This window comes from Hyperolius riggenbachi, chromosome 9, assembly GCF_040937935.1.
Source record: "Hyperolius riggenbachi isolate aHypRig1 chromosome 9, aHypRig1.pri, whole genome shotgun sequence".
NCBI classification, from domain to species: Eukaryota; Metazoa; Chordata; class Amphibia; order Anura; family Hyperoliidae; genus Hyperolius; species Hyperolius riggenbachi.
Genome location: NC_090654.1, coordinates 291,490,748 through 291,515,014, shown reverse-complemented (window position 1 = coordinate 291,515,014; position 24,267 = coordinate 291,490,748). Strand labels below are relative to the sequence as shown.

At 45.2% G+C, this 24,267-nt stretch overlaps 1 long non-coding RNA gene across 1 annotated transcript in view; it reads left to right on the top strand.

Moving 5' to 3' along the window:
• The window catches only part of LOC137532195 (uncharacterized), a 103,842-nt gene that overhangs the window by 27,341 nt on the left and 52,234 nt on the right, over nucleotides 1–24,267 (top strand). The gene's annotated exons all lie outside the window — the stretch shown is intronic.

The following is a 24,267-nucleotide window of genomic DNA, read 5'->3' as shown; positions in this document are numbered from 1 at the left end:
AGGTGATTGATGGGTGTCTCAGGGGGTGGTTAGAGGGGAAAATAGATGCAATCAATGCACTGAGGAGGTGATCGGAAGGGGGTCTGAGGGGGATCTGAGGGTTTGGCTGAGTGATCAGGAGCCCACACGGGGCAAATTAGGGCCTGATCTGATGGGTAGGTGTGCTAGGGGGTGACAGGAGGTGATTGATGGGTGTCTCAAGGTGTGATTAGAGGGGGGAATAGATGCAAGCAATGCACTGGCAAAGTGATCAGGGCTGGGGTCTGAGGGCGTTCTGAGGGTGTGGGCGGGTGATTGAGTGCCCTAGGGGCAGATAAGGGTCTAATCTGATAGGTAGCAGTGACAGGGGGTGATTGATGGGTAATTAGTGGGTGTTTAGGGTAGAGAACAGATGTAAACAATGCACTTGGGAGGTGATCTGACGTCGGATCTGCGGGCAATCTATTGGTGTGGGTGGGTGATCAGATTGCCCGCAAGGGGCAGGTTAGGGGCTGATTGATGGGTGGCAATGACAGGGGTTGATTGATGAGTGATTGACAGGTGATTGACAGGTGATCAGTGGTTTATTACAGGGAAGAACAGATGTAAATATTGCACTGGCGAATTGATAAGGGGGGGTGTCTGAGGGCAATATGAGCATGTAGGCGGGTGATTGGGTGCCCGCAAGGGGAGATTAGGGTTTGATCTGATGGGTAACAGTGACAGGTGGTGATTGATGGGTGATTGATGGGTAATTATTGGGTGTTTAGGGTAGAGAACAGATGTAAACACTGCACTTGGGAGGTGATCTGACGTCGGATTTGCGGGCGATCTATTGGTGTGGGTGGGTGATCAGATTGCCCGCAAGGGGCAGGTTAGGGGCTGATTGATGGGTGGCAGTGACAGGGGGTGATTGATGGGTGATTGATGGGTGATTGACAGGTGATCAGGGGGATAGATGCATACAGTACACAGGAGGGAGGGGGTCTGGGGGGGGGGGGTCTGGGGAGAATCTGAGGGGTGGGGGGGGGGTGATCAGGAGGGAGCAGGGGGCAGTTTAGGGCATTAAAAAAAATAGCGTTGACAGATAGTGACAGGGAGTGATTGATGGGTGATTAGGGGGGTGATTGGGTGCAAACAGTGGTCTGGGGGTGGGCAGGGGGGGGGTCTGAGGGGTGCTGTGGGCGATCAGGGGGCAGGTGGGGGGAAATCAGTGTGTTTGGGTGCAGACTAGGGTGGCTGCCGCCTGCCCTGGTGGTCCCTCGGACACTGGGACCACCAGGGCAGGAGGCAGCCTGTATAATACACCTTGTATACACTACAAAGTGTATTATACACTTTGTATGTGGCGATCCGGGTGCTAGTAACCCGCCGGCGCTTCCGAACGGCCGGCGGGTTACAGCGCGAGGGGGGCGGAGCCAGTCCCCGGCGGAGGATCGCGTCACGAATGACGCGATCGCTCCGCCCATGCCCGTACAAGGACCGCCGCCATTTGTACATGCGGCGGTCCTTGTGGGGTCCACTTCCCGGCCGCCATTTGTACATGCGCCGGTCGGGAAGTGGTTAAGAGCAAAGTGCTGTGTTTAACTGTTTGAATGCTGCTCTGCTAACATTTTTTTTTTGCTAGTATGTTTTATGTTGTAAATAATCCTTTAGCTCAAAGAAAGAAAAAATGCAGAATTTGCATTTTGTATCTTTCATCAATTATTATTTATATGCGATGCTTAATAAAATGTTTCTAGATATGGGTTGAAAGTTTATTGATCATCTTTATAAAATAAATGAGTTAAGCCATCTGGGCTTGGGGGTCACAGACAATTGAGTCATTAATTACTTCCCCTATATGTGAGCCTGCAAAGACTGTACTGCTTTTTTACCTCAGTCGGCAGAACTCGCCACTCTGTAAAATCTTGGAATGCTTTGATCTCTTTCTACTAGCAGAAAATACAGAAACTTAATGCAGAAGTTTGTCTCACACTACCCACTAGTGTCAAGTGGACAAAATACACACATTACAGCAGTACTAATTATAAACAAAGAAATGTAACAAAGAAGAAATAAAAAAAAGTGCAAAATAAATTGGCCTGGAGTACTTGCAAGCCTTTAAATAAAGTGGCTGCTAAAGTGTTAAACATTCTGATACTGACTTTGTGGTAACATTTGTGGCCTTATCTCCTCTGTATAGAGATTTACAGAAGTAGCAGAGCACTGGAATAATCTTGAGAGGGGGATATGAGAGATTACTTTGTCCTGTTCTCACAGAGGTTATATTATTTTGGGATTTTAAGCCCTTCATTTTCTTAGCCAGAAGGGAATACATTTTATTACCTTTCTAAGTAGAAATAATGGTTAACTTTCTGAATGCCCTTCGTGTTTTGAATAGATAATAAGTCATTTAGTTTATCTTTAGTTTCAGACAATTTTTGAAGGGATTTAGGGAGTGATTCTATTTAAATTCTGCCTGTAGGAAGCTGCAGATCATTTTGTCCAGAGATTTATTTACCCAAAGCCTTTTTCCTGCCCTCGATGCTCTGGACATACAAAAGCCCCTATTATAAGCTTTAAAGGCCAACCAGAGAGTGAAAACCGAAATCTCAGGAGTATATTGTTCTGTTGAAAGAAGCTTGTTATTTCACAAAGCGATGTCCTGTTTGGTTATAGGATCAGTGAGCAGTGTAGGATTTGCTTTCTATTGTCCTGGTGAGTATACCAACTGTGAGGTAAATAAAAATCATGTACTGGTCTGACCAAGCTCGTTGAGTTTATTTAGCATTTACCATGTACTAGCGGACCCTTCAACTTTACCTCAGAAATCAGGTAAAAAGTGATTGACTCACGCATAAGCCGATGGTAGGAAATGCAGCAGTCCCTGAATTTCAATAATCAAAGTGTCCGCTCCCAGCAGCAATAACCCCCATATGAAATGCAACAACTACCCCTATGTGACATGCAAAAATCCCCCCCGTAAGTCTGCAAGAGCCAGTGCCATACTACCAGTGATAAAACTGTAATTATTTCAAGTCATTTACCTCTACAGACATTGGCAAGAGCTGAGATGCTGCTGTGGATGTTGAGGGGCGCTAACACATATACACGCTCACACATACACAAGACAGTGGTCCTGCCTACTTGCTTTGCCCAACCAGCAGGAGTTCACACTGGGTCTTTCTATACAATCGGGATATTACTGTCCAGTACTGTGTGTTGGCCGAGTATGTTGGTTCCTTGGAACCCGTACACCCCTTTTTCTTTTCCTGGACAGCGACCTACATTGACGAAGACCAAAGAACCCGAGTGAAGACGGGCTTTCCTCACCAGCCGTTACACTGTGGTTGCTGGTCTTGCAACCTATTCTTGTGAGTATTCTGCACATACTGTTGTTGAATATCCCATACCCTCAACGTGCTACACTATCAGGGGCTCCTGGTGTCCCTGTCTCGTTTTTTTGTCTCCATTGGAAGGTCCTCGGACTCCATTGGTACCACACCCTCTATTTCTATACAGTCATACAGCAGGAAGCACACGCTGACGTGAATGCTCCTGCTGTACTCTCTTCCCTCTGGCCTGACCCTCTATCAGGGGCGCCGCGAGGCATAAAGGGAACCAAGCGGCCGCTTGGGGCCTCAAGATCGTAGGGGACTCGGCGGCTCAGTGACGTCGGGGTGACGTCACTGTTTTCCCGCAGCCCCGCGGGGCTGGCAGAGCAGAGCAGGGCAGGGCTACGGAAAGATGGCCGCCGCCGAAGCCCTGCTCTGGAGACTATTTATATGCCTCCAGTACAGGGCTTTGGGTGGCCATCTTCCCGTAGCCCTGATTCAATCAGCGCGGGAGATTGGAGGAGGGAGGGAGCTCCGTGGGAACTGCGCGCCTGAGGAGCCGGCCAGGAGAGGAGACAGGGAGAGAAGACTTCTGCCAGTGCCAGGTGAGTAAATTCTTTTCTTTTTGCAGCTCTGAAAATGTGCCCTAATTGCGTTTGATATCTGCTGAACTGTTTCCTAATTGTGTTTGATTTCTGCTGAACTGTGCCCTAATTGTGTTTGATTTCTGCTGAACTGTTCCCTAATTGTGTTTGATTTCTGCTGAACTGTGCCCTAATTGTGTTTGATTTCTGCTGAACTGTGCCCTAATTGCGTTTGATTTCTGCTGAACTGTGCCCTAATTGCATTTGATTTCTGCTGAACTGTGCCCTAATTGCGTTTGATTTCTGCTGAACTGTGCCCTAATTGCATTTGATTTCTGCTGAAAATGTGCCCTAATTGTGTTTGATTTCTGCTGAAAATGTGCCCTAATTGCGTTTGATTTCTGCTGAAAATGTGCCCAAATTGCGTTTGATTTCTGCTGAAAATGTGCCCAAATTGCGTTTGATTTCTGCTGAAATGTGGCCCAAATTGCGTTTGATTTCTGCTGAAAATGTGCCCAAATTGCGTTTGATTTCTGCTGAAAATGTGCCCTAATTGCGTTTGATTTCTGCTGAAAATGTGCCCAAATTGCGTTTGATTTCTGCTGAAATGTGGCCCTAATTGCGTTTGATTTCTGCTGAAATATGGCCCTAATTGCGTTTGATTTCTGCTGAAAATGTGCCCAAATTGCGTTTGATTTCTGCTGAAAATGTGCCCAAATTGCGTTTGATTTCTGCTGAAATGTGGCCCAAATTGCGTTTGATTTCTGCTGAAATGTGGCCCAAATTCTGTTTGTTTTCTGTTGAAATGTTGCACAAATTGCGTTTTTATTTTCTGGTGTCTGGGGTAACTGTTGCTGCATTTATTATTTAATGGTCATAGTTGGCTATATTTGCTGTGCTATGGTTAAGCTCCGCCCATACAATGTCATGGCCAAATCCATCTTTCGGCACAGTGCGCTGCGCGCGCCTCAATCGCCCCCACATCCATTTTCCCCGCAAACAGCCCCGCCACAATACACCCTCCAGCTCCATCCACATGTCATGGCCACGCCCACTTATTCAGGATAGCCACACCCATTTTTTGCTGCGGCGAAGGATAGGGCCACTTCCTACAGTCCGCTTGGGGCCACAAAAATCTTCGCTGCACCCCTGCCCTCTATACCCTCCAGCCATCCATGTGCGGGTAAGCCATACAATGGGAAGTGGGGGGTGGTGTAGAAGGACAAGCGCTCCTGCTGGAGTACTTATGAATTAGTCGCCGGGAGACTTGGGCGCAGGATACAGCCGATATATGGCAGGGTTTGCTCCTGCACAAGTCCCGGTGGCGTTAATTACTATTCCCCCTCCAGGTCCACGTGGATGGTGGGGAATTATGTTATTCGGCTTCCAGCTATTGCCGGCGGCCAAATTACAGTCTTCTAAATGTAACTTCAGCTCCGTCTTCTGACAGGGCCAAAGTTACTCACTGTGGCTGCTATAGCCGTAACGTAATTCCTATTATGGTCTATGGTGGCGCCGGCTGCACCCAAATCTCCTGCGATGGAGACAACGTATTTGCTCCTGCTGTGCTCTCTCTTTAGGTCCGATCTTCTATGCACTCCCGCCATGCAGGTAAGCATATCGCTACAGGGCAAGTAGCCGATGCTACAGGTGCCGGCATCAGCTCTGATCCTGCACACCCGTCACAGGCTAAGGATCACTGCTACGCTCCTCTGTGATCTTCTCATCACTCTGGGGCATAGGAGCAGGTGGGACTGGATACAGACACAGCCACAGCAAGTTGTGGACTCGCGTATAAGCCAAGGCGGTGACTTTTCAGCACATTTTTTTGTGCTGCAAATAAGGTTAATACACAAGTATATATGGCAACACTACTGATACGACTTCTGTACTGATGAGAAAATGATCTGTTTTTGAGAATGTAAAGGTGGCCATACACTTATAGATTTTCAGCAGATTCGACCATCAGATGCCTGTCAAGTCGAATCTGATAGGAATCTATCTGATGTGTGCTACACACTAGTAACAGATTTCCAATACATTTCAGAATGAAATCTATTGGAAATCTACTGAAAATTGATCTAAAGGTACTACACCATTAGATCCAATGCAACTCTGTGTGGGCCATCGATCTGCTGCCAGCAGCAGATCGACCTAGATTTTCTATCCTGTCAGATAGATCAGATCGATCGAAGACGGCCACAAATCGAACAATCTGGGAATTTGATAGAATCGATTTCTGATCGATGGATTCTGTAGAGTTGATCGATCGATCGACCGATGGCTGAAATCGACCAGTGTATGGGCCCCTTAAGAGTACTCACTACCAGCGCTGGATTTCCCATTAGGCATAGCAAGCTTGTGCCTAGAAACCTTACAGTAAAGGGGCCCAATACACTGGTCGATTTCAATCTTCGATCGATTGATCAATTCGATCAAATCGTTTCATCAACTGGATTTGATTACCGATTTATTGGTTGATCGATTGATTTGCGGCCGATTTCAATCAATTTCTATTGATTTGATCTATCTGATAGGATGGAAAATCTAGGTTGATCTGCTACAGGCCTATAGAGTTACATTGGATCTTATGGTCCAATAATGCATTTAGATTGATTCTCAATAGATTTCCAATAGATTTAATTCTGAAATCTATTGGAAATCTGTTCCTAGTATGTGGCACACATCAGATAGATTCCTGTCAGATTCAACTTGACAGGCATCTGACAGAAATCTATCTGATGGTCAAATCTGATGCAAATCTATCAATGTATGGCCACCTTAAAGTGAACCTCCAGGATAAAAATCGACTCAGCAGCACTGAAAAGGCCTGGTGTTGCTTTAATAGTTTCACAGCATCAGAACTTTGTTTCTCTTATACAAGCCTCATTTTTAGCTGCACAGAAGAAAACTGCCCGGGCTTTTTTCCCCTGATGCTGTGCAAAGCATGATGGGATTTCTAATGATGTTGTTCTCGTTCTGCTGTTTTGGTGCAATTTTTTTTTTTTTTTACATTTTTAATTTTACATTTGAAGTCTAGCGTGTGCAGCTGGGAGGGGTTATCAGGACACAGGACAGTTGGAACTGTGTCTTCTGCTCCTTGTCACCTCCTTTCAACCAAAAAGATGGCTGCCCCCATGGCAAAGATGGCAGCCCCCATGAATCACAAACATTTGCCTGTTCTTTTAAAACAGGGTGGGTAAGAGATTGTATTACCCATCTATGTTAATTAACATAACTAATGTAACTTGACAGTATGTTTGTTTAGGCTGAAGTTCCCCTTTAAGAAGTGCACCTCATCAGATGAGACAGTTTACTACCTACTGATGTAGATCATTTGCCCATTATCTGTTTGAAGGGCTGAGTCTATTTCAGTACAGAAGATTAAAGGAATGTGTTTTGGAGGCACCAAAAGTAGTGTTGAGTATAAATAATTAAAATGAATAATTTATTGGGGGGAAGTAAAAAACTTCACACAAATTCATAGGAGTCAGGTATGAGATTTAAAGGGCATCTATGGGAACTTCTACAAGTATTTCATGCATTAGTAATTACGCATTTGCGCATTGAAGTTTCGGGCAAAAGCTTTATTAATGTTGTATGTAATTGTAAGTATTTGTAATTACGCATGAATTTACGCATAATTTACACATAATTTTGAGCTAACTTTGGCAGGTAATAGCAAAGTCCCCATACATGGTATTGCTACCAAAATTGCTACCTATGTTAAGCAGAATAGTGGGTACAAGTCAAAAAATAATAATCTTTCAAAAACACCTTGTCGTTTTTGAGAAAGTCGATTAAAAATACAAAAAAGAATGGTTTTCAAACCAGTTTATGAGTTTCTGAGTTTATGGTTTCTTAAATCGTAAAGTAAAAAGTATTTGTCTGAGTAAAAAAAAAAAAAAAAAGAAACAAAAACATTTTACTTTGCATTTTTAAGATCAATTTTCTCAAAAACTACACAGTCTTTTTGAATTTTTTTTCTTGTACCCAATATACCCCCTACAGGGACACAAGGCAGGATAGAGGTAAAGGCGGGTGGGAATGGTGGGGGGGGGGGGGGGTGCAGGGTTGGGGAGGCACCAGCCTCTGGGCGCAGAGCCAAGAGTGTGTGCCTGTGCCTGCCTGGAGCATGCCACTCACCTTTCAGTGCCATCGGGATCTTCATCGTGTCAAACAATTCATTTTTTTCACTATATGAAACGCCCGAGTGGAGACTCTCAAGAGTCAGAGAGCACATGCTGAACTGTGTGACATGATGAAGATCTCAGGGGGGAGATTACCTGGTACTAGAGGGGCAAATCTGGCTATCTATGTTGGAAGGGGGGAGTGGGGGGCTGCCTACTACTGGCTGACATATCTGGCTGTCCAGGTGGGGGGAAGGGATACCTAATACTGGAGGCAGATCTGGCTATCTCACCTGGGGAGGAAGGTTGCATAATAATGGGGTACATTGGGCTTTCTTTCCTGGGGAGACGGTCTGCCTAATACTGGGGGCATATCTGGTTACCTATACTGGCAGGTGGGTTGGAGGGGGGTTGGAGAGATCTACCTTATACTGGGGGCACATCTAGTTATCTAAAATGGGTAGGGGGGTTTCCTAATACTGGGGGACAATTGCTACCTATGCTGGGATGGGGGTAGGGTCTCACTTTGAAATCTCCACCTCTAGTGGTTAGGAACTTTGTCCCGACCCTGATATTACTACTATTTTGAAAGGACAAGTAGTGTCTCCTTTAAGTTTTGCCACATCCTGAATATAAAATGCAACGTAGTGCCCAGAGAAGAAGAATTCTGATTGAGTCTGATGTCAGCTCGCAATTGCAGCCCATTGTCGCTTTTCAGCTTTGGAATGTGGAGAAAGTGTATAAGAAAAGAAGGCAAGCTATTCAGATAATGGAATGTGGCTGGGGAACGCGGGGGTGACTTGACAAATGACTGCAAGGGCTGAGCCAATCACAGGAACTCAACAAGATGGCCGCCTTATGAATCGGCAGGCCATAATAAAGCCTTCATGTCATAATGGATTTCAGACACTTCTACAGATTGACAATAACCACAATTACATCACAGCGAGACTTTTCTCCCTGTGTTTTCTTCTTCTCTATCTCTCTTTTTTTTGTGTTAAGTAAATAGGAATGGAATACAAGCGCTAAGCAGCCTTCCAACGCGATAATCATTTGTTTCAGTTCCTTTAGATGCCGGTGAGTGAAAAGATAATGTTGGATTATAAAAGCCGGAATAGCCATATTTTTGCTAACCTTGAGACAGTATGAACACATGAACCCCTGTATTTCACAACAATACTGAAAATGTATATACAGTATATAATTACCAAGAGAAAGTAGCCTGAGTATGTACAGTATGCGGTAGCGGGTTAAAACGGTGCGGCCATAAGCGACAAGGGGCTATCAAACGGTAATTTGGGCGCCCGGAGGTGCCCGATAAAATAGTGGGCATTATTTGCTTATAGCCACTATGTATTGTTTATACAGTGGGTTGCAAAAATATTCGGCCCCCTTGAAGTTTTCCACATTTTGTCACATTACTGCCACAAACATGAATCAATTTTATTGGAATTCCATGTGAAAGACCAATACAAAGTGGTGTACACATGAGAAGTGGAACGGAAATCATACATCATTCCAAACATTTTTTTACAAATCAATAACTGCAAAGCGGGGTGTGCATAATTATTCGGCCCCCTTTGGTCTGAGTGCAGTCAGTTGCCCGTAGACATTGCCTGATGAGTGCTAATGACTAAATAGAGTGCACCTGTTTGTAATCTAATGTCACTACAAATACAGCTGCTCTGTGATGGCCTCAGAGGTTGTCTAAGAGAATCTTGGGAGCAACAACACGTGAAGTCCAAAGAACGCACCAGAAAAATCAGGGATAAAGTTATTGAGAAATTTAAAGCAGGCTTAGGCTACAAAAAGATTTCCAAAGCCTTGGACATCCCACGAAGCACTGTTCAAGCAATCATTCAGAAATGGAAGGAGTATGGCACAACTGTAAACCTACCAAGACAAGGCCGTCCACCTAAACTCACAGGCCGAACAAGGAGAGTGCTGATCAGAAATGCAGTCAAGAGGCCCATGGTGACTCTGGATGAGCTGCAGAGATCTACAGCTCAGGTGGGAATCTGTCCATAGGACAACTATAAGTCATGCACTGTACAAAGTTGGCTCTTATGGAAGAGTGACAAGAAGAAAGCCATTGTTAACAGAAAAGCATAAGAAGTTCCGTTTGCAGTTTGCCACAAGCCATGTGGGGGACACAGCAAACATGTGGAAGAAGGTGCTCTGGTCGAATGAGACCAAAATGGAACTTTTTGGCCAAAATGCAAAACGCTATGTGTGGCAGAAAACTAACACTGCACATCACTCTGAACACACAATCCTGACTGTCAAATATGGTGGTGGCAGCATCATGCTCTGGGGTTGCTTCTCCTCAGCAGGGAAGCTGGTCAAAGTTGATAGGAAGATGGATGGAGCCAAATTCAGGGCAAACTTGGAAGAAAACCTCTTGGAGACTGCAAAAGACTTGAGACTGGGGCGGAGGTTCACCTTCCAGCAGGACAACGACCCTAAACATAAAGTCAGGGCAACAATGGAATGGTTTAAAACAAAACATATCCATGTGTTAGAATGGCCCAGTCAAAGTCCAGATCTAAATCCAATCGAGAATCTGTGGCAAGATCTGAAAACTGCTGTTCACAAACGCTGTCCATCTAATCTGACTGAGCTGGAGCTGTTTTACAAAGAAGAATAGGCAAGGATTTCAGTCTCTAGATGTGCAAACCTGGTAGAGACATACCCTAAAAGACTGGCAGCTGTAATTGCAGCAAAAGTTGGTTCTACAAAGTATTGACTCAGGGGGGCGAATAATTATGCACACCCCACTTTGCAGTTATTTATTTGTAAAAAAAATGTTTGGAATCATGTATGATTTTCGATCCACTTCTCACGTGTACACCACTTTGTGTTGGTCTTTCATGTGGAATTCCAATAAAATTGATTCATGTTTGTGGCAGTAATGTGACAAAATGTGGAACACTTCAAGGGGGCCGAATACTTTTGCAAGCCACTGTAGCTACCGCTAACATCAGGGGTTAAGGTTAGGAAGGAGGTTTAGTGTTAGGAATGTGCGGAGGGGGTCCTTAGGGGTTAACGTGCACCAAACCTCGGGTACAAAATGAGAAACTTACCTAAAGAGAAGGAAGCCTTAAGAGCCTATTGAGGCTTCCCTCGCTATTCTGATGTCCCCCCGTCACATTAACAACAAGACAAAGCGCTTACAGGTTGGTATCCTCTGCGCATGTGTGAGTTTATGGCCACGCCACTTGCGTTCACATCACACTTCCGTCACCAGGAGTATTCTGCGCAGGTGCAGAACTTCTGCAACTGTGCAGAACTCTCTCGGTGATGGGAGTATTACGCCGGTGCAGAGGCTGCCAACCTGGCTACGGAGGGGACCTGGTACAACCCGATGAGAGTGGAGCTGCGGCAAAGGACACATAAGCTTCCAGGGGCTGGAGGAAACCCCAGGTAGGTCAATATGGTTTTGTTTTATTTTCCGGTTGTTTTCTTTAAGGTGTCGAAAGGTGGGAGGATATGCTATTGTGGTGTACTGAAATGTACACCTTATATGTAAGGTAGGCTCATGTGTTAATCAGTGAATTGAGCGAAAATGCAAAAATCATTTTCGCCGAAAAAAGCACTAATTTCTTTTCGACAGGCGAATTTTCGATCTAATATTTTCGAGTTAGTTTTTGCCTAATGTCCGTTATTTTCACTTTAAAACCGTAGTGTATCACGTATGTATTTCCGCGTAGTCGTAGTACCGCTATGCGAAGCTTCGCCTGTTACGCATAGTTGATGTATGTATCGCAAAGTCAACTGTGCGTGCGGTAACTACGTCTATACAGATCATTGCGCATGTGCAGAAATACTATTGCCCTTCTATACGTATACAATTCCGCATTGGAAGGTGGAATGTACGCATATATTAGTTCACCCATGCGCATATTTAGCGGATTATTGCGGAAATTTGTAAGCATAAGGGCATAAGCATCTGCATACAGCAAAGTTTCTGTAATTTTCACTGCTGGTCGAAAACGTGAATATTTTTGAAGTTTTTCGTGAAAACTCGCCGAATTCGAAAATGGGATTTTTGATGCGAAAATGACTTGGGTGAAAATTCGCAAGCAACACTGGTGTTAATGTGTTGCTGATGTATTGTTGCTGATAGGTATAGCTCTTATATAGATGTATGCAGTCCTGCTACCCTTAACTTTTTGCTTAGAAAGAGCAAGTCTCTTATATATATTGGGTAGAGCATCAGAGTTCATTAGTGTCCTGCGAGTGTGTTAGTGGAGAGTATTTATAGCCTTTTGCCTTTGGCAATTCTGGGAGTGTGTGGGTAGGAAGTGTGTGGCATGGACTATGTGGGTGGGCACATTCTATGTATGGTGAGTAGCAGGGATGCTCATCACAAGGTCGTGATCACGAGTAACTCGTGATCTCAAACCGTTTTGTGGGATCACAAGGTCGTAATGGGCATTAGTGATTGGCTCTTGATCACGAATGACGATCACAAATGCACTTGTGATTGCACTCGTTACCTGACTCGTGATCAACAGTCGGTATTTGTGATTAAAAACCCACCAACGCTAGCGGGTAATAGCAAAACCCCCTTACATGCTAGAAACACTAAATTCTCCAGGCATGTTAAAGCGGATCCGAGATGAAAAACTAACTATAACAAGTAACTTGTCTATATATCTTATCTAAAGTTTAGATAATTTACGCAGCAAATCTAGCTGCAAACAGCTTTTAATAGAATAAGATTATTTCTTTCTGTGATACAATGACAGCAGCCATGTTGTTTGTAAACATTACACAGAGGCAGGCTTATCTGCATCTTGAGCAAAAAAACCTAATCCCCTCTACTCCTCCCTCCTCCCCTCTGCCTCTGAAATCTCTGGCTAGTAATACCTCCCCCTCCTGCCCAGACTGAGCTCCCATGAGCTCTTGCTACTGTCTGAAAATGCCAAGGCTCTCTGAAAACCTGTGGGCATGGTTTATTTAGTTTATAGGGAATTAGAGCATTAAAACAAAAGCAAAAAAGTATTTGGCTTGAGGAATGCCCTATAAACTATAGGAAAGGAACACAATTATGCAATGTGTTAAAGTTCATCTCAGATCCACTTTAAGTAGAACAATGGGAAAAAATACATTCAAATGTGGTAAATGACAGTTAGGGCTGGTGCACACCGAGCGGCTTTTTCAGCGTTTCTGCAGCCGCTTGCGGCTGCGGATCCGCTTGGTCAATGTATCTCAATGGGGTGGTGCACACCAGAGCGGGAGGCGTTTTGCAGAAACGAAAAATGCCTGGGTGAGGCATTTCTTGGATTTCGGAGGCGTTTCTGCCTCAATGTTAAGTATAGGAAAAACGCAAACCGCTCTGAAAAACGCCTGTTCAGGGCAGTTTTGCCGGCGTTTTTGTTACAGAAGCTGTTCAGTAACGGCTTTACTGTAACAATATATGAAATGCACTATACTGAAATCTGCTGCAGCAATCCGCAAAACGCCATAGAAAAATAAGAAAAAGCGTTTCAAAATCTGCTAGCATTTTGCGGATCTGCTAGCGGTTTTTGGTGTGCACCAGGCCTTAATGTGTTTACCACATTTAAATGTCTACTATTTTCCTTTGAAACTTTAAAATCGATTTTCTGAAAAACTATAAGGTTTTTTTGAGAAAATGTGTTCCTCTTGTTCCCACTGTTGTTCTTAACATATCTTGCAAATTTGGGGTTCCTAGCACGTAAGGGGGCTTTGCTATTAACCGTTAAAGTCTGTGTTTTTTTAATCACGAATATCACTCATGATTTGTGATTACATGCGGTTATTCGACTCAAAACCGCACTCGAGTCGGATATCTGTTTCTATTCACATTATGATCACGAGTCAATTTGTAAGTGGGTGGAGTCGAATTTGTGATCACTCGAATTTGTGATTGGGGGTATCCGAGTACCTCCGTTGAGTAGTGTGTAGGTGATATAAGTGTATTGGGGATGTGGAGTGTGTGGGTGGAGTAAAGGTGGCCACTAACGGTCCAATTTCTAGCGAAAAATCGTTCGAGCGATCAGAAATTCTGATCGGAAGTGAAATATTGTAATAAATCGTTCACTACACCATCAACGAACCAATCTTTGCTTCCTATCTATCACAACCAACAAGAAACTCCAAAATTTGGTTCGAACGAAAATCCATTTGGGCGACATTTTTTTCACTCGTTCATAATCAATTGTGTCCAACGGAGATTATTTCCAACCAATCCGATCAAAATTTCTGATCGCTCTAACAATTTTTCACTAGAAATTGGACCGTAAGTGGCCACCTTAAGTGTGTTTGCAGTATGAGGCAGGGTCAAGGGGTGGAAGGGTGGAAAGAGCTCTAACAACAGCCAATGGATGAACCCTTTGACATATGCATTTGCCAACCAGGGAGGGACATTAGGCTTGATTCACAAAGCGGTGCTAACAGTTAGCACACTGGTGAAAAGCCCCTTATCACGCCTAAACTCAGTTTAGGCGTGAGAAGTTTAGGCATGATAAGTTTAGGCGTGATAAGTTTAAGCACCAACTGGGTTAGCACCGCAGTGCACAGCTGATCAAAAGTTTTGCGCTAGCAAAGTCTGGTGCACTTCGCATAGAGTTTAATGGTGCTGCTTTGCGCGCGGGACTTTGCGTGCGATCAAAACTTATCTAAACTTAGCACGCCTAAACTTATCATGCCTAAACTGGCTTTTCACCAACGTGGTGCAATGGTTATCATGCCTAAAGTCTTTTACTGGGTTAGCACCGCTTTGTGAATCGAGCCCATAGTGCTTATTTCAGCTTTACTCTATGGGCCTGATTCACAAAGCGGTGCTAACAGTTAGCACGCTAGTGAAAAGCCCTTTATCATGCCTAAACTCTGTTTAGGCATGATAAGTTTAGGCGTGATAAGTTTAGGTGTGATAAGTTTTTAGGCGTGATAAGTTTAAGCACCAACTGGGTTAGCACCGCAGTGCACAGCTGATCAAAAGTTTGGCGCTAGCAAAGTCTGGTGCACTTTGCATAGAGTTTAATGGTGCTGCTTTGCGTGCGGGACTTTGCGCGCAATCTAAACTTATCTAAACTTATCATGCCTAAACTTATCATGCCTAAATTTATCATGCCTAAACTGAGTTTAGGCATGATAAAAATGGTTATCACGTCTAAAGTCTTTAACTGGGTTAGCACCGCTTTGTGAATCGAGCCCTATAACTGGCTAGCCTTGGGTTTCTGTTTATGGATGGTGGCATATCATTGTTGGGGGAGGGGAAAGTTAGATCATAGATAATATGATTGGGTGGGCCATGGGAAACTAGAGGCATGCATAGTGAGACAGTGTGTGCGCGTAGCATGTATAATTTGAACGGGTCTTGCATAGTGGAGGGGAAACCGGGATGTATCATTGTAAAGTGTAATCAGGGTTTGAAGAGGGAGGAGAGAGATGTAAAATATGAAAGGGATGTGGTGAGTAGGGGTGGTCGGAAGGGCCAATTTCTGATTCTGCGAACATACAGATCTCTGCCGATTACCGGTTCCGCGGATTTCTGGTTTCTGTTTTCCAATTCTGATTTCCGAGGAGTCTTTTTTTGGGTCATTTTTGCATTCTCTGATTGGCCGAGTTGACTCTGCATTCTCTGAGTGGTCAAATGCTTCCGAGTTCTGTGACTGAGCTAAAATGACAGTTGCAGCAATGCGGTATTGTTTAAGAAATCCGTTTTCCATTTTCCGATTTACGTGTAATCTTTTTTAGTCTTTTTTTTTTTTTGGCATTCCCTAATTGGCCAAATACTTGACTTTGCGTTCTCTGATTGCTCCAATGTTTCTAAGTTGTGTGACCGCCTGGGATACAATTACCGAGTTGCAGTAATACGGTATTTCCGCAGAAATCTGATGCATAATTTTAATTCCAGCAGAATCCGAATGGGCACACGGATGAGCAGAAACTACACCAGTGCGAATTTAAGCACCGTATTTCGCATCTATGCATCGTAGTTTGTCGGTGAAGTTTCAAAACTATGCTTACGAATTTACGTGTAGCGAAGTACCGCTATGCATAGCTTACACCCACTATGCGTAGTTAACATGTGTATTGTGTAGTGAACTACGAATGCGTTACTCGCGTCTAATTTCCCACCTGCGATTGTATACTTACAAATTTACGTATTGGAAAGGGGAATGTACGCATAGAAGAGTTCCCGGTATAAGCATTTACAGAGGAATTAAAGCATAACATTTTCTGCATGCGGGCATAAGCATCCGCATACACTACGCTTCACACTACGCGTAATTGCATACTTTAACGCGTAGTCTACGAAATGCATACGAAGCGAATACCTGATTTCGAAGCCGTAGTTTGGCGAAGCGTAATTGCATAAAACTACGCGTAGTCCCAGCGTAACGAAGTTGGCTGACTACGACCATCCCTGAATGGGCATCCCTAGTGGCAAGGAACGTATCAGGCAATGGTGATGATAGGACAGATAAGACCAGGCGCGTAGCAATAGGGTGTGCAGAGGTAGCAACCGCATCGGGGCACTTAGGCCAGAGGGGCCCCAAGGGGCCCTCGCTCAACTGCAGTATTAGCTCCCTATTAGTCCTGTGCTCATATTAATCACTTCTATAGATACTTTGAATAGTGGTAATCAGTAACTAGCTGTTCCCCATCCCCTTCTTGCACCTCTGACACTGTAGTTGCCATTGACAGGATTTGGTGCGCCGTATCAATTCTAATGTATAGAGTGCTTGGGGGCGGGGGGGGGGGGCCCAATGTAAAACTTACATCAGGGCCCACAGCTCCTTAGAATCAGAAACTTTATTTTGCCAAGTGCGACCAAAGTCGTACCCGGAATTGGTTGTGGTTCACATGGCATTGGCAATAGGGCAGAGACAGAAATTGACAATAAGACATTTACAGTGAAAAAAGCACAATAAGACAGGCTTGCAAAACACACAAAGATAGTCAAAAAGTCAATGCTGTGCGCGGTGGCGGCTGGGTTAAGCGAGGCTGGGCTCCAGCGCGCCACATCCCTAAGCTTGAGTGGGGCTAGGGTGCCCCCTAGGGGCTGGAGTTTAGCAGTAGGGCTGTTTAGGGAAAAAAGGTGTCCCTTCGCCTGTTGGTTCTTGGGCGGATGGTCCTATAGCGTCGGCCCGAAGGAAGGAGCTTGGAGAAACGGCAGCCGGGGTGGGAGGGGTCCTGGGAAATCTTGTTAGCCCTTTTCTTCAATCTAGCAGTGTAGAGGAGGTCAAGGGGTGGAAGAGGAGGGGGTGCCCTCTTAGCTACGCCACTGGATAAGACAAGTTGCAGGCAGTGGGGATAAAATGACAGGTCATCCACATTAATGTCGTTTTTCTTACTGGGTCAAATCTCAGCGAGAAGGAAGGACATTTGCATCATTGCGGCTACAAAATTTTCTAGTAAGGGAATTGCAGGGGGGGGGGGGGGGAAGGCAAACAGGGATATCTGCTCATTTGCGTGAATATAAATTTGCCTGGATATATTAAACGAGCAATGGCGTGTTAAAAGACCGCTTATGCTCTCCATCGCCATGTGTGCGCTGAAACACTTAATGCTCTGTGGTTAATTTAAGCGCCGGGCTGCCAGGAGATCGTTCCCGGGCAGGCGGTCAACAAGTCGGCGCGAGTTACAGTATGTATAAGTAATGGGGATGTTTACCCCACTAGTTTATGCCGGCGATTGCATCGCTCTGCTACACACAATTTCCTATTATCGCTTTTGAATAAACATCATCACTCCCGGAATACGAGCAGCACACACTCACTAGCAGAGCAGTAAATGGCATTTTTTTGCATGATCTGGATGTTTTGTTACACGTTGGATGTTCCAGCAGAACAGGAGACTCTCTCCCGGTAATCAATAAATGGCAGCTGTATGTGGATTGTATGACATGAGTGCATTTAAATTGCTTACCCAGCTTGCAATCCGAGCAGCCTATTTAAATATTAATAGTACACCGCCTCGCATCTCCCGTCCTGATCTGAGATAGACTAAGGAGATGGCAAGCCTTTCTGACATGATGTATTTGCATAGATGTCCTCGTTATATGTGCTGTAATTTGCTAGGAAGCGATAAGCTTGCCTGTCATCTATCAATTTCTGCTTAGTTCGCAACCTGCGCTCCTTAGAACTGATCCGGTGTTAACATGATCTCTATCGTTCCTGTTACAGAGTGATTCACAGATTTACTATCTGCCTTCTGTAATGTCATCCCTTAGCTCAGTATAGCTGCACAGACTTAAAGAAAAGCAAAGGTAGAGAATCATAATGAACTTGGAAAGGTAAAATTGTGTATTCATTTGCCCACAGTGTGTCTATCTATCTATCTATCTATCTATCTATCTATCTATCTATCTATCTATATATCTGTGTTTGAGAGGAGCTGTCAGCCATACAATCTCAGAAAAAAACAAAAAAACAGCAACACATATATAAGTACAGTAGATAAATACTTGCTGTACTTACATAGCATATGTATTGCACTGTCCACATTTTGATTTTAATGTTTTTTCTATATTTAAGAAAATCCTTCTTAGGATTCTCCATTTTAATTTTGTCTATCTTGAAGCCAATCCTGATGTCATTTCCTCCCTTACTCTCCTCTGCCTGATTGTGTATGCATTGCCCGCCCTTCACTATAGAAAGTGCATTGTCTCAGTGTGAGAAATATTGGCCAATCAGAGAGGAACAGAGGTGTGGGAGGGGAAAACAGGAGGGAAAGAGGCTTCAGCCAATCAGTCTGCATTAGTTATGTCTAAGGGGAAAGTGAAGAAGCAAAACAAAAAAAAAAAAAAAAAAAAACAGCATGCCCTGCAACTTCCTTTGTGCGGCAATGTATCAAATAACAGTCAGGTAAACTGGGGGATGATCATTTATCAACCAAGAACTAATAGTGATTTTTAACTTTTGGATTGCCTGGTTAGCATCCTTATTACTTGTTTACCAGATAAAAATGAAGAATTGATTTTTGATTTTATGCCCAACAGTTACACTTTAATAACATTCTATGCCCACTTCCTCAAGTAGCGCTTTACTCAGTTGGCTACAATTGTTTGGCGCTACAATTGGCCTGAGGAAGTGGGGATAGACCTACAAAACACACATTGCCAGTGCACAATAAAAAGAAAGCACAGAGTGGAGACAACAGGAGCCCAAATAGCGCATTATGTCACCAACATTTTAAAGGGAACCAGAGACAAAGCATCCTCATGTATTTTACCATATACATCAGTGGAAACATTAGAGAAAACACCTACCCTGCTCTCTGTTTCATTCTTCACTGTTCAGCTTGCTTCTGAGCAGCCCTGATAAAATCCCTAATGTAAGAGTGAACAGAGGCGCCAGCAGGATAAAAGGTTCTAAAAGGCTTAAAATCCCTCAAGAGGCGGTGGTGGACTCGCCTCCCCGAAGCAGACAAGATGCTGTCAGTTTTATGACAACTGGTTTATTAATATACTCCAAAACAAACAGTGCAATGCATTTCACGGGTATGCTTCCGCTTCCTCTAAGGGCGCTATTCGTGACCTTAAGACTATACTGTGTACTCCTATCTGTTTATTGCCTAAGGAAGCGGGAACACACCCGTGAAACGTGCTGCACTGTTTGTTTTGGAGTATATTCAGGGCCGGCCCGCTCATGAGGCGGGGTGAAACTTTTGCATCAGGCGGCAAATTTCCAGGGGCGGCATCCGCCCGTCCGTGCGGGGAGCCGGCCGCCGAGCTGGAGGGGTAGCTGGCAGGACGGGGGTATTGGGCCTAGCGGCGGGGAGGGGGGGTCGGACCCCCCCTCCCTCGCCTGGGTCCCCCGTCCTCCGCTCCCCTCCAGCCTTACATAGAAGCAGCCGCTATTTGTAAGAGGCACGGGCGGGGAGGACTCACCTCTTCCTCGATCCAGCGTGCGCTCCACTGACGTCACTTCCTGCAACGCTGCAGGAAGTGATGTCAGTGGAGCGCACGCTGGGAAGAGGTGAGTCCTCCCCGCCCGTGCGTCTTACAAATAGCGGCTGCTTCTTCTATGTAAGGCTGGAGGGGAGCGCAGTTCGGGGGACCCAGGCGAGGGAGGGGGGGTACGACCCCCTCCCCGCCGCTAGGCCCAATACCCCCATCCTGCCAGCTACCCCTCCAGCTCAGCGGCCCCCCCAGAGCGCCCCCCCCCCCCTCTGTGGGGTGGCGGCGGAAAAATTTTTTTTGCCTCAGGTGGCAAAAAGTCTAGGGCCGGCCCTGAGTATATTAATAAACCTATTGTCATAAAACTGACGGTATCTTGTCTGCGTCGGGGAGGCGAGTCCACCACCACCTCCTGAGAGATTTTAAGCCTTTTAGAACCTTTTATCCTGCTGGCGCCTCTGTTCACTCTTACATTACCAATACCCACCCCTCGTGGAGGGATTGATCCCCATTTTTCCCTATCTACAGAGAGCGACATCTTAATCCTGAGTGAGGACAGGTCTAATCTCCTCACCTGCCTATACATTATATACTTTTTATTTCCAACCCCTTGTTTTGCATACTACACTATATTGGGCTCTCGGGATTTCTTTTGTCTTTACTGATAAAATCCCTGACTGATCATTCAGTCTGGCTTTGCTATGATTATGCTATAATGATTGATGAACAGAGCCACAAGGGGGCAGGCTTGGGCTTGAAAAGAGAACACAGACTCAGCTATAATGATTCCTGAGCAAAGCCAGACTGAATGCTCAATCGGGGATTTTATCAGGGCTGATAAGAAGCAAGCTGAACAGTGAAGAACAAAGCAGAGAGCAGGGTAGGTGTTTTCTTTAATGTTACCACTGATATATATGGTAAAATACATGTGGGTGCTTCGTCTCTGGTTCACTTTAAATACGAAAATAAAGAAAGTTATAGTAACAAAGGTAGGTTGCAAGAAGGGGCAACCAACCACACCAACCAAGGGTGACATGCGGGGTATGATTGCTCTCTAGGAAAAATACCGGTACTGGCTGTGGCAGTGCCACAGGGGACCAATGTCCCTCCACAAAGAGGGTGAGATGCACAAAGCGGTGAGGAGGCGCACAAGCACCTGTAAAACTGTGTTAAAAACAACAAAAACTAAGCTCCCCTTAATGGTAGAAACATCAGGCAAGGAGTCTAGAGTTTTCCTTTAGATGGAGACCCAGAAAGCAGAGACCTCTGTTATTTCCCAACACCAGAGCTTGCTAAATAAACTGCCATAAAGCTGTAAATGCCAGCTATACAAAAACTTCAAAAAGTTTCAATAAGCATTTAGGCACCGTTCATATTACCAAACGCGGATGGCCATGCGATCTGAACGTAACACATACGAACGCACGTCATCTGCGTTTGCAGGTTTGTGGTTGATACCCATTAACATTTCGGGAAAAATGGGTGCAGCAGGCGTTTGTCGACCGCACTGGTCCAGAACGCCTGCAGTGTGAACAACAGACAGTGCAGTCTATGCACTTCTGATGTCACGCGTTTCTGCCTCCCGCACGTGTTGCCCAAACATGGACGGCAACGCATGCAATGTGAAGGAGGCCTAAAAGTCTAAGATAAATTAGCAATGATCTCCTCAGCTAGAAGCTGAATCAGAAAACTCATATTTGCCATAACTTCAGAATGGTAGAGGTTCTGAATACACATTAGTCTTGATGGATACCGTGGAAGTTCTCATAACAAACAGGCTGAAGAACAGGTCTATATAATATTGTATAGCTGAATGCTTTCTCAGGAATCACACAAAGCATAATGATAGTCATTATATTATATATTATATATTAAGGCTACTAGCAAGCTATTACTCCACTGACAAGCTGGATAAAAGGACATTTGATACGTGTTGATATTTACCTCAGGATATCACATCTTGTATACAAGCAGGATTTATATCAGGGATGTTGTGCAGTCTTATGTGTATATATTAATAGTCATGTTTAGGTTCTGCACACAGTAGGCAGGAAGGAGGGGCCTGTCCTGAACTTCTCCCGTCCTCCTCCTTCACCACAGCCCCTTCCCATGCTTCCCAGCTGTTTCAGACCCACAAATCAGCATAGTGGCATTTACAGGGGGGGGGGGGGGGGGGGGCTACCTCTTCCACCATCAGGTCTACTGCACCTGACACTAACTGCTGCAGCCACTAGGTGTCACTGTCCACTCCAGACAGTCCCTGCCTTCCTTTTGGTCTGCAGCACATTGTGTAGAGAAACTCAGAGGAGAAAGCAGAGACCAGAGAGGACAGTGACACCTAGTGGCTGCAGTGGGGAGCGCCAGGTGCTATAGACCTTATAGTGGAAGAGGTAAGTCCTATTACTGTGGCTGTGCTGATCTGTAGGTCTGACACATCCAAGGAGCATGGGAAGGGGGAGAGAAAGAGGGCAGAGCTTCAGGCCCTTCCTTTCACAAGCAAAGAAGGGTCTGAATGTAAGAAGGGGCCTGCCCCCTAAAAGTTTTCCAGGGGGCCCATGGTATATAGTTACGCCTCTGGTTGCAGACTCTGCAACTCCTGACTTGAGGGTATCTACGGAGTTCAGAGGGCAGTCATCTCATCACCCTTATGGAAGCAGTGGCCCTGGTCTGAGGGTATGAATCCATCCTTTCAAGAAACAATTGAAAGTCTTATCATAACAGGTTTTCTATTTGGCTGGCATTGCTCTCTACTTAGGAGCAAGGCCGGCACTTCAATTAGAGCAAAGGGGTGATTGCCCAAATGCCGCAGAGTGCATAGGGTAGTTAGTGATTGGGGGCTGAATTTGGTGAGGGGGCTTAGGGGGGCCTCGGGGTCCCAACAGAGCTTTAACCGGCCCTAATTAGGAGACCCCCCATGCCAAGGCTGTACCCCCAAATTATTAACACCATGAAAAGGGCGCAGTTCTTCTGTAATGCAAGCCAGGCACACACTGCAGGGAATGGTTCTCTGAGAGCTGTAACATGCTCTGCGCCTCATTCTGGTCAGGCTGAAACAAACATGAAAACAAATTCATATTTTTCCTCCTGGCTGCAGTAAACAGCCCTGATTTCCTCTCCCTGGAGACGGCCCAGAGCTGCAGCCGGTCCTTATAGTGACAGTTTTCCTATGAAAGTCACTGAAAAGGACATCTATTTCTGTACACGGCGGTAGCAATCAGCAGCAGAGAACTCACTTTTATCCCCCAGGGTAGCATTCTATAGTGGTTATATAGAGATTTATATATATTGTATGGCTTGTTTACTACCGAGGAACTTATATTTTACATCATTCTAGAGCAGTGCAACATATTCAATCAAGAATGGCTTAAAGTGAATAGAAAATGAACTCTTTCCTCCCTCTTTTCTTTTACTCACTACCAGTGCTGCTCGGATACCCCTTTTCAAAATCTGTATTCGATCCGGATACCCAGATATCCGATCCGGGTCAGATATCCGAGTTCAAACTTTTGCGATCCGGATCGGATATCCGACCTCAGTATCCGGGATATCCGGGCGGATTCGAATATCTGGATAGCAAAAACCGGAAGTGGCCCTTACATTGCTTTTAAAATGGTTATTAGGGTAAATGAGGCATGTAGCATCATTTTTTTTAAAAAGAAAAACACTAATTGATGATGTTGGGACTTAAAATCCCCCCCCCCACACCAAAAAAAATGGCTGTCAATTAACATCAGGACTAGGTTCCAGACAGCGGGCGACGGGCGTGCCGTGCAGCCCACTTTATGTGCAAAGTCCAACCGCACAACTGGGACATTACTGTTTTCAGCCCAGACACCTCCAAAAAATTATGCAGCAATTGTGTTTTGGGTAAATATAGTTGGTATCAGCACAGCAGCAGTGGCCTGCGGCACCCTGGCGGTGTGAGCAGCACAGGGAGCAGGAGCAGGGCAATGCAGCAGCAGGTGTAACGTCTGCCAGAAGCATGCTGGATGTGGAACTTGGCAGTGGCACTTGGCATGTGGCACTTTGCACTTTGCACGAGGCACTTTGCACTTGGCACCTGGCACTTGGCACGTGTCACGTGCCAAGTGCCACGTGCAAAGTGCCACGTGCCAAGTGCAAGGTGCCAAGTGCAAAGTGCCATGTGAAAAGTGCTAAGTGCCACGTGCAAAGCGCCACATGCCAAGTGCAAAGTGCCATGTGCAAAGTGCCAAGTGCCGAGTGACAGTCAGACAGCAGGGGAGAAGTCACTAGTGCACACTAACTGTCACACTGGCACTGCTCACAGCACAGCAGTTCTGTAGTAACCTAACACAGTAGTACTACTACTCTAACAACTACTAGCACTGACTGCAGTACTACAGTACTAACTACTCAATACC